The 11,425-nt window shown below is 38.4% G+C and overlaps 1 pseudogene; it reads right to left on the bottom strand.

The window, feature by feature from the left end:
• Positions 1–3,140: 3,140 nt before the first annotated feature.
• On the bottom strand, positions 3,141–10,685 carry LOC137294130 (synaptogenesis protein syg-2-like; annotated as a pseudogene).
• Between the last annotated feature and the right edge of the window lie 740 nt (positions 10,686–11,425).

The raw sequence follows: 11,425 nt of genomic DNA, 5'->3' as shown, positions 1-11,425 counted from the left end.
GTTATGAAGTTTCTTGGGTGAGTGAGTGAGTTAAAATTTACAGTCATTGTGGCTATATTTCGGCCATATCGCGACTAAAACAATGCGCAGATTAACAGTTCTATACAGATCAACAGTAATTAAGTAGAGATTATACAGTCCTGTGAATGAAGGACAGTAAGACGTGTAGACTGTCACAGATATGCATGTAAAACAAGCAAGTAAATCTAAAAGATTTTAGCTATAAAGGAGAACAGGATATAAAAATAGGCTATAGGTCGCAAACAGTTAAAGGTAGATCACCATACGAGGGACCATGGGGACTTAAAGTACTTTTGCTACCTGCATGATCCCTAGTTGGTCAGAGACTCTTGGAATCATCAAATACACGACTGCATATACGACTGCACGTATATTGAAGAACATTCAAACGTCACATCCAAGATAATGTCTTGTTGTTGTTTGCAAGGAGTATGTTCAGAATTATGTACATAATGCATACGATATGATTTATCGCACCATTATAACAAGTTTCGAAATTTACTGGTATTTGTACAATGGACATTTACCAGTCATGTTATATATTTCCTGTTAGCTGTGTCCGCGTCACGTATTTTCAGCACGTGTTAAGACTAGTCAAAGTCAGACAAAATATGCACACTCTCATACACGTTCAGATGAAACCTACACGTGAACCAGGAGGAAAATAACCTGCATTGGATCCTCTGATAGCACTATGGAACAGGAAAACGCGATAACATAATCTAGCTGCAGTTTATTCTTGAAATAGCAAGTAGCATCTGTGAAAAACCATATGTAGTTCATAGTTCAATGATGTACATATAGAAAATTCATTATGTATTGCTAATAAGTGCCCTGTTCCATTAAAAAGACATTTCATCATCATTTCCAGGGACAAGTAAAGACATTGATTTTCTAAAAGAATTTTCACGTTACCCGCAGTAAAATGAGAAATTACATCTGATATTATTTTGATCACACACTTCATCACTGTTATTACCCTAAAATCATCTACAATTTAAATACTGTCCCATTGTTTAAAAACATATTTACCCGTATTTTCAGTCGCCTGTTTCGTTGTAAAACTCGTTTGAACAAAAGGCACCATCATGCGTAAATAACAATCGCGTACCTTTTGTGAAATACAACATTGGGCACTAATCTGTAACAAACAAAGATATTTCAAAATTTGGTCAATATTTTGAATTTTGTAATGTATAAAACAATTTTGTATTTAGGAAGATCCAATCCATTCTGACACACCCAGTTATTGATAGCTGATACGTCTGCAACATGTTATGCAACATGTTTATATAAGGCAATAGGCAGGGAAGGGGAACAACTCCCCACGCCCTATAAAGCCAAGTAGAGTGACAGGTGTGCATGTGAGACGCATGCATCAATGGTCACTGTGTTGTTGTCAAAACAGTGTTATGTATTACCGATCGATACCTTGTTACCCGTCACAACCTTACTGCGCAGTAACAAAATTAAAGGGCCACAACTCTTGTAGTATTGAGGTTCGTGACAATCACATGTCTACCAACAACCAATGTGTAGAATGTGTGTCATCTTCGGGTGGGCAGGTGTTTCTTGGTATTCGTGCCCAATGTCAATACCAAATAAGGCATTCTGTTATGCAGTTGTCCTGACTGGGGTGTGTCACGTTCATAACGAAACCTCCAAACAGGTTATTGTTGATTCCTAGCTACGCATTTGGCCTGTGTATGTCATTCTATTGTTGTTTAGTAAACAACATAGCAGTAGAACTGTCAACATGTGTTATGCTATGTTTGTACCTACTGTGAACACTGGCTTAAACATGTTTTCTGTACATGTTCATGATTGCAATATGTAAGAATCCATTGAAATGTGTATATACATATACTCCATAACAGAGTCAGCCGTTAACATGAAATCTGTCTTTCAAATACGCCAAACGTATCACGTTGTAAATACTTTTATTCAATTCAGGAACAGGAAAATCGTGATTCAAACACATAGGAAGAAGGTAAAAAAGTACAATGGTGAACGTGATAATACAGTTCAGCTGATACTTTTATCAGCGAAATAGAACTTTCCATATTTGATAAAATAGTTTTCCTGTCCACAGCCTTGCTATACAGTGCAAAATGTAATATGTGTGGTCTTTCTCAATGTACAGATGCATACATATGTATACATTTCCATATTGGGATACATTACCCTGTATGGATGTAACAACAATTTTCAGGTGATAGGCAAATGGTTAAAACCGATTGTGACCACCTATAGTTTGTCATCATAGTATACAGTAGGGTTCCTTGTGCAAAGGTTGATGGGTTAGGACAAAAACACTGATATGCTATGACATACGACCTTCGGCATTGTAATTTCATTCTACATTGGTCATATGGGTGTGGGCTGTATCTAAATCAATTGTTTCCCTGTTAGGACAACCGCATACACGCATGCACGTGTCTTCTCACAAGAGTATGCCAGTGTCATCCGTTCACATATGTCTTTCCGTTGTTAAAATCGCTGTGAGTACAATATGTAATCATGAATAGATGTTTGGTTAACTACCAAAAGGTTTTATTCCTAACGACATCATTACATACACATGCTCTACTGCAGACATTGCACAAATGAGATGACTCAGTCACCCCAGCGCGTGACTCTACCTGCAATTCCATCGCACCATTAAAAACTTGTTGACTTTTGTCATCGCAACAAGGAAGTACCTATTTACAAGCACAACAACTGTTCCATAACGACCAATGAGCATGAATTTGTGAAGCATTTCAATAAGGATCCAACAACAAGTAAACCCCGTGTTTTCAGAGCCATGGTTACCTTCCCGGTTGCAACACAAATACCTCTCATAAAAGAACATCCGGCCTTTGGAATTATGACTTTCTTTGGGTTGAAAAGATCGTCCGTTTTAGTCATTATGTAATTCATCCCCTGTCGTCAGCCACACCTAAACATGGGTCAGTGTGACCGTTGCCAAAGTGATAGCACGAGTATAAAGGGCTAGTGAACAATGCCTTTTTAGCGAATCACGTGGGAATCACGTTTGCATACATGTGGTACCACAGCCCCTCTGAGATTTGAACACTAGATGTCAGTAGTGTTTCTCTGTTTTCTGGCTTGGAGATTCAGTTCTCATACACCTGTAGATCACCTGACAAATATAAAAATAAATCACAGCTATAGCTAAAGATCAGCAAATTATTTCAAAATACAAGGAATATGTTTAAATCTTTGAATTGATGACACACATATCTGCGAAATTTTCGTTTATAATGTCGACGTCTGAATGTACCTGCGTTTGGTTCAGTTGACGTCTTAATGTTTGATATTCCCAGATCTTCATAGAGTGGTGTTGACCTTACTTGGAGACCTTGGTATTCCGAATTAACTGAAACAAAATATGCCACTAGAAAAATCTGCAGAACTATTTTGGTGTTTGCAGAGATTGAGGATGCATGCGTTAACATTAGGTCACTACCGATATGACCAGCGTCTGGTCAGATTTCCTGTAAGTGGCATAACACAAATAGATCATACTAAACGACCTTCCGTGTAATACAATTTTTATTAAACGAATTAATGATTTGGTATCAAACGAACACAAACTTTCGGTCTTTTGATTCTAAATCTTTCACGAGTTTACTAAAAGTGGTATTTCACGGACGCGAGTTTTGTATTCTGTTCATTACTTTCCAACACAAATGCGGCTTCACTGCCTACAGTGTGTGGACTCGCAGCTTTCCATGAGTCAAGCGAGGTCTAGTAGCAATGAGACAGAGGCATTAGCAATGTGAATCATAACAGTGAAGCACGATGTCACATGTAGCGGTATTACACCAGTGTAATATTGCTGCAAAAATATTACATAGAGGATATCAGCTTTGTCAGACCACTCGACGAAATATACGTTATTTAACAAAATACTCTATTTATTATATTTCATCACTGTTTGTAAATGATCGAGACATCCAGTAAGTGTGCAAAAAGTGATATTCTACTCAGTGAAATAACATGTTTTTCTACTCAGTGAAAACATCAATTATACTTGCATCGGTATGTACAGTATTTCACTCTTAAAAATATAATAAACTGGAGTATCTTCCACGGAAGAGTAATAACAAAAGTTATATAACTAACTATGCGCTGATTCCAAATGGAGTCGTATGACATATGATTGCAAAACAGTGTATGTATGACTTACACTCCGTGGGTAATTTCTCCAACGACTTCAGTTGTGTGTATATCTGTTTGTCGCATTCGTCGTCTTGGAGCTCAGAGTAGATACTCACATCTTTGGGATAATTCAATGAAACCATTATAGGTGCTACATCAATAGAAATATATATGTTGGTATGTGTGTTGGCAGTTGAAAAGGGATTATGCATAATTCTTGGCTGTATGACGCATGCCATTATGGTATTAATCGTTGCATCAACGCCTTAGTCAGCATTATTGTAACAATTGTAATGCGTTGTGTATTCATCCGTTTGACGCAGCTGAAGATGTTTACAGGGCACACTGTAATATGGTGTATGAACATAGTATTCACACTTCATTAGCAATCATACCTTGTGTGTTTCGCATTGCGTCTGATTGTGACGGTCCTTTATCCCTGAAACATAAAACGGCTTTCAGTTACGGAAATAGTTTATTTCATATATTGCGTGTACACGTACATGTTGTAATTTTTCGACCACGTCTTGTTACGGGTGCGCTTGTGGAGAGTACATGAAACACAGATAAGGTCAAACTTTATGGACGAACCACTTCTTGGTTCTTTCACCCGAACAAACATGTTTGTCCTCATCATAGTTTGTCCTCATCATAATTTGTCCTCATCTGATTCACTAACATCTACGTATGCCAGTCAAAGAAGCTACATGAAATATACTTAAGACAGCTGCTGAAACATCTTAACAATTTATCATTACAATTTCTTACGTGAACATTCTTGAGATGATAACAATCTAAAGCACTCAATAACAGTTAAAAGTAATGCAATATATCCTTATGATTGTTTATACACTGGTATCTGAACGTTGGTTACCATGCAACGAGCAGATGGTACTGTGTAGTGTGTATTTATATCCAATCTTGAAATATAAATAGAATTATAAAAGAGTTAATTTTGAATAAATAAGTTCTAAATAATGTTAAACCTTAGGAAAGGATTATGTAACAACAATAACTACGAAAAGGAACCAAAAGATATCCATAATTAACTGATCTGCTTTACGTGTAGTTATTACACCCTGAGATATTACCCGCAAAGTAGACCTACCCGGTTTCCTTAAAACACTTGAGAGACTGCCTGGATAAGATGATGGTGACTGCACTAGCTATCAGGAAAAGTACACCGACAGATATCCCTGCTATGACGGCTGGATCTGAAACAAGATGAAACATGATGTCTCCTTTGCTTAGATATAATTATTGTAACCGTAACTACGTGTCATTTCATTTTCCAGCCCAAAATTATTAATTAATTATTGTTAGTCATAAATGTCTATTTATTACAGGTATGTTGCTATTATATTGAGGCTGTTAGAAGTCATAAACATGAATGAGAGAATATATGGATGTCAACTCTTTTTTTATAAGGAACTGAATGTTTCTGAGGATGCGCTTTATTCTACATATTGCTAATCATCAACCAGCGATGCATAACTGTAGGCGTCCCTTGTTAAGTTACCAGGTTTGTTTTCTTATCACGCGTAAATCTTACGTAACAGGAATACTAGTTGTTGTGCTGTCCTTTGCACTCTATAACCTTTAAGTATATATCATACTTAGTTATTGCTGTATGAGGCTCTTTCGTCACGATATGGATGAAATATTGCCGATGTGACTATAATTTAAACTCACTCACTTACTTACATACATTTTTTGATGGGCATTTTAGGAGTTAATTTGTTAAGAATGATGACAATTTTTATGGATATATAACTACTTTTATTCTATGAAATCGTGACAACGACATTAGAATATGTCGCCTGTCACAGAATAAATGAAGTTGAAAGTCCTTAAGTATTGTAATCATTATTCTACGCTTACACACACAAAAATACGGTACTTGTGTCTTAACATTCAACCACCTGATGAAGGAATAGGCATGTGTTCCTGAATGTTGGGTACCTCACGCTAAAGAAGTTGAAGTTATCATTGTTGCCTGAGTGATACAGTTCACAGATGAATATGCATATAAAGTGCCAATAACTAATTCTTGCATTTACGAGAAAGCGATCACATGAATCGTTATCATGCCTTGTAACTGTGATTCTGTCCGCCCCTCAAATGTTCCTTGCAATGATTCTCACGTAGTATGTCGTGGCAGAATCGAGATGATTGAGAACAGCACGGCGGTACTTCCCTCTTCCTGTTTCTTCATAAGACCCTGCTTCATTCCAGTGTCTCTTGTCTTTGCTGTACTCAACAGTAAAGATCTGAACCGACCCTCCATTAAACTCCTGTTTCCAGGCGATGATCATTGATGACGAATCCGTACCATGTACTGTGACATCGGAAGGTGCAAGGGGAGGGCCTGTCGTTGGAAACACGTACAAACTCATAGTGGAACTTACTTGTGGCATTTAACATATTTACATATAGAAAGTTAAATCTCATGTTGACTCTTTATGTGCTAACTATATGGGCTCACGTACACATTACCTTGTGATACAAGAGAAAGAGATTCAACAATGCTGCCAACGGCGTTGTTTGCGTGAACCTGGTACAAACCGAAATCTTCTTCTTGTAAGTTTTTCAGGTTTAGAGTGGATGTCACTGTGAAGGGCGAGGTACTAGTCTTTTCAGACAAGGATGATAGATTTTTGTGGTAATATCCTCTTGGCCTCTTCCAAAGGATTGTTGGACGAGGATATGATAGGATTGTCATCGAAAGTATGACATTGCTACCGTGTGATGACACGTATTTGCGGTGCAGAGGGGACATCTCATCGGGTCGGGGAGAACCTTGCGTTGGAAAGAGGACACTTGTATAGGATACAGTGAAACTGGATTGTCTAGACCAAAGAACTACCTCTGCTATTTGGTCTGAACTAACTCACAGTAATTGATTTACTTTTGTAAAGGACATTCGTTATGCCCAGTGTCAGTTTAAGAACTACTCACGAATGTTACCATTAAAGATATCATTATATTTTTATTTTGTACAAAGATTTGTGAGGGTCTAGTGACAAAAACACCCATTACTACTGAAATCAGTAAATGCTATAATAATTTATGACGAATGTCATTTTGTCCTGAATGCTTACATCTTACAAAAAGTTCCAAGTAGCCTCTTGAAGGAACGTCTACACTATTTGCAGCTTCACACGAGAATCTCCCAGTGTGTCTACAATCAGCTGTCCAGGTATATTCCACCGTCAGAGATTTGAATGTCGTTGTTAGCTTTTTGCGTCCAAATACTAGTTTTATTGTTGGGAGTGGATTGCTGTCAACCTCACATCTCAGTGTGAGTCTGTCACCTTCAGAAACTGTCACTCTGTTTGTTGCGTGGTTTAATGACAGGATCCGAATGTTTGGCGTATCTAAAACAAAACATAAATGAAATTATCATCAACCGTAATATCTAACAACAGTCAAACCTCCAGATTCTGTTGACCACCATCACCGCAATGACCTTCGTGTTTCTTGGAGCAAAAGATTCTCGTCGTGAAACAAACAGATACAATGGCATTCACATCAACACAGTCATCATGGTTACTTAGACTTTGCTATATCTGTGGCTAGTATCTGGAATCAGCATTGCCATCAGGCATCCTCACACATTAGCCTTCATTGGCATTAGCTTGCCATAAAGGCGACTATGCTTGTCGTAAGAGGCGACTAACGGGATTAGGTGGTCAAGCTCGTTGACTTGCAATTGGTTGACACATGTCATCGGTACCCAATGGCGCTGATCGATGCTCATGGTGTTGGTCACTGGATTGTCTGGTCCACACTCGATTATTTTCAGGTAACGAACATATGTCTGGAATATTGCCGAGTGCGGCGTAAAGCTAAACCCACTCACTCCTCACACATCAGCCATTATGCTCCTTTTATAAAGTGACTCCACAGAGGGTAACGTCTTAATTCTTTGCTGCATGTACTATGCGCTATCCGGTTTGTTTTAACGGTTTCCCCTTGTAAGAAGTGAACCGGTGAGGGTCAGATCTCACTACAGATGTCCCATCACAAGGACTGAGGGTGCTGGTAGCTGTACACACATATGCCCAGTATTCTAACAATGATACTTACACTGTACATCCACTGTCATCTCCCAAGAGTAGGACTGTAATAAAGCTGTCCACACACACGAACTGAGGGTGTAGGTAGCTGTGCACATATGTCCACTATTCCAACAGTGATACTTACACTGCACATCCACTGTCACATCCACAGAGTCAGATCTCACTACAGATGGTCCCACACAAGGACTAAGAGTGTTGGTAGCTGTACATACATATGTCCCTGCCTGTGATCTCTGTATGTTACGGATAGTCAGAGTAGATCTTGTCTGAGGAGTAAACTGGGCATGGTTTTTCCTTGTCCATTTCACTGTTGCCAACGGATTTGAATCGACAGAACAGGCCACACTGAGATTTTGGAATTCTGTTACATAGGTTGACCTAATAACTTGCACCGTTGGGCCGTCTGAAAGTAAATTGGGCAAAATGTTATTTGTTTGTGGTTTAATGCATGCTAAGCTATAATAACTGAAACAAAGTATGTGTCACGCAGATACCGTCACATTTTCCTTTTAATATTGAAACTAACAGAAAGTATGTTTCAAACATATCCCAACCACAAAACGTTATTGTTTTATTGGCATACTTGATATGCATATATCTTTAAATTATCATGAAGATAGTGTGGGGGACATGTCTTCTTGTTCAAAGCGAAATACAGATTGAAATGTCATTTAATGCATCGAGAAAATCAGTCCATGACAACCATTCGATGTAAGGTATTCCTGCCTAGCACATGTGCTTACGGGCATTCATCTCACTTGAATAATATCAAAGTGTAGTTCTTAATGTATTGTTAGTTATATAAACAAATGCATCTTCCAATAACTCTTTGAAGAAGCTCTTTGTTACCTACATTGTACATCTACAAAAACAGGTGATGAAGTGCCCGACACATGCCTCGCAATACACGTATAGAATAAACCGCTGTTCCTGGTGATAGGACTGAGGTCTAGCACTCTCCCCGTTGCAGATGGAATTGTAGCACCGTGAGACGTCCAAACATATGATGGTATCCGATCTCCATTTGATGACATCGCTTGGCATGTGAATCTGACATATTGCTGCCCCACAAAAACTCTATAAGGTCGGCAACTGGTAAACCCGGTAATTATGCTAGTCTCGGGAGACCGTCTAAACCAAAAGAAGTTATATTGGACAAAAGATGAAAGATGTATGGCTTCATGTCGTAACATACTCATATAGTGAGTGGATTAGTTGCTAGTAGATACATAGGGTTTATGGAAGCAGTGAGTGCACTAAAACAGTGTAAGGCATTAAGGTGCACCTACACCTACAATACACAGTAGCACGATGAGGTCACTTGTTTAATTCACTGAAACTAGCAATTTTGCGTGAAAATGAGCCAAGTACATATGCAATTTGCCCAGTGTAAAAACGATTCGTCCGAATCGATCCAACACTTGGACGGACTTTGAGAACGTTAACGTTCAACGTTTGTAAGGCGTGGCATGATATTACTTGGCTGTGACCTGTAAATGATCGAGTGTGGGCCAGACAATCCAACAGCATGAGCGTCGATCTACGTAACAGGAATACGATGATATCTGTCAAGCACGTCGGCAAGCGTGACCACCCTGTCCCGTTAGCCAAGAAGTAGAAAAATGCATGAAGCAGGATGATTATGCCAACCTGTCCGAAACTCCCTTCTAGAATAGAGAAAGGCTACAATCAACCAGTGGGATATTGTAATGTATAATATCTTACATAAAAACATGGGAAACGTACCTGACGACCGCACCGGTATCGAACAGGTACAGATGAGTACAAATGCTAAAGTCGATATATCTGGGAATCTGAAAAAGAAGATAACTGCATTTTTTATCTTCCTAATCCTTACTGATTTAACACATGCTGACTGACAGAACTTTCTATGACAGACATACACATATACACACAAACACACAAACACGGACGGACAGACATAAATGCACACACATCGACATCCAGAGACATTCATCCATCCACAACTTAGCTATGTGGATCTCCCTCTCTCTCTCTCTCTCTCTCTCTCTCTCTCACACACACACACACACACATATACACATATACACATATACACATGTACACATACGCTATCATAGTGTATAAACAATATTACCTGGCTTCCTTTCTCCACGTTTTATTGCTCATCTCAATTTATTGGTCTTCTCAACAGTGGGTCTGAAGCTCCATATATAATTTTAGATCAGGAAATGAGTACCCAATGTTATTTGATAACATTGTATGCTACATGCACCCTCTTTTGAGTAACGTACCTTTGTTATATTCCCAGTGCCCAGGCTATACTTACTTATAGCAGGTTCATCTTTCATACACTGTGTACCCATTAAGACCTCTTACACAGACGTTCGTAGACGTAGACGGATCTTGTAGCTTGTTTTCGAGAGCAACCATTTTCTACTCAGAAAATAATCGACAAGTAAAATTTTAGAGATAAAAATACATGAAATATTCCAGGCCTCGTCGGGAGTTATTTTTTATTACTGTTTTCTGATATATACATTCTCGTAAGGGACAAGATAAACACGCCACTATGCAAATATTTGGCATACGCATTACCATGTGTCCCAATCTGTAAAACAATATTTTGTGCATCTACCTCACTCTATTACTCTCATTCTAAGAACTTAGACAGTTTATGTGGCGTGTTGCTATCAACAGCTAAGAAATATAACCTAATGCACCATGTATTTCACTATATCTGCACCGGACAATTCCCGACGAAAAATAACTGGAGAAAGATTGTAGTAAATGAAATAAGTATCCACGAGGAAAAAGCATGGAAATACAAACTATCATGCAGAGCTGACCTGTCTCGATATTTTAAAATACACACAGCACTTTCACCTCATATGTTATACAGCATGACATTGTTATATCCAGAACTGAGAGAAGAACTGCAGTATGTAATAAGAATTGGATCCGGAACCAAAATATCAAAAGAATGTAAAAACTGTAACACTTTTGCTAATGATTACTATCTCCATGTTATCCTAAACTGTGGATGCTTGCTTTCAGAGAGGGATGTATTCTTCTCAACTCTAATAGATAATCTTGATGTTGAAATGTATGTCAAAATAGAGATGATGGAAGAGAATGACATGCTAGCATTCTTTCTAGGGGCCAATAACAGT

Source organism: Haliotis asinina, chromosome 1, assembly GCF_037392515.1.
Source record: "Haliotis asinina isolate JCU_RB_2024 chromosome 1, JCU_Hal_asi_v2, whole genome shotgun sequence".
Classification (NCBI taxonomy): domain Eukaryota; kingdom Metazoa; phylum Mollusca; class Gastropoda; order Lepetellida; family Haliotidae; genus Haliotis; species Haliotis asinina.
The sequence above is the reverse complement of the archived record's forward strand: the minus strand, read 5'-3'. Positions and strand labels throughout refer to the sequence as shown.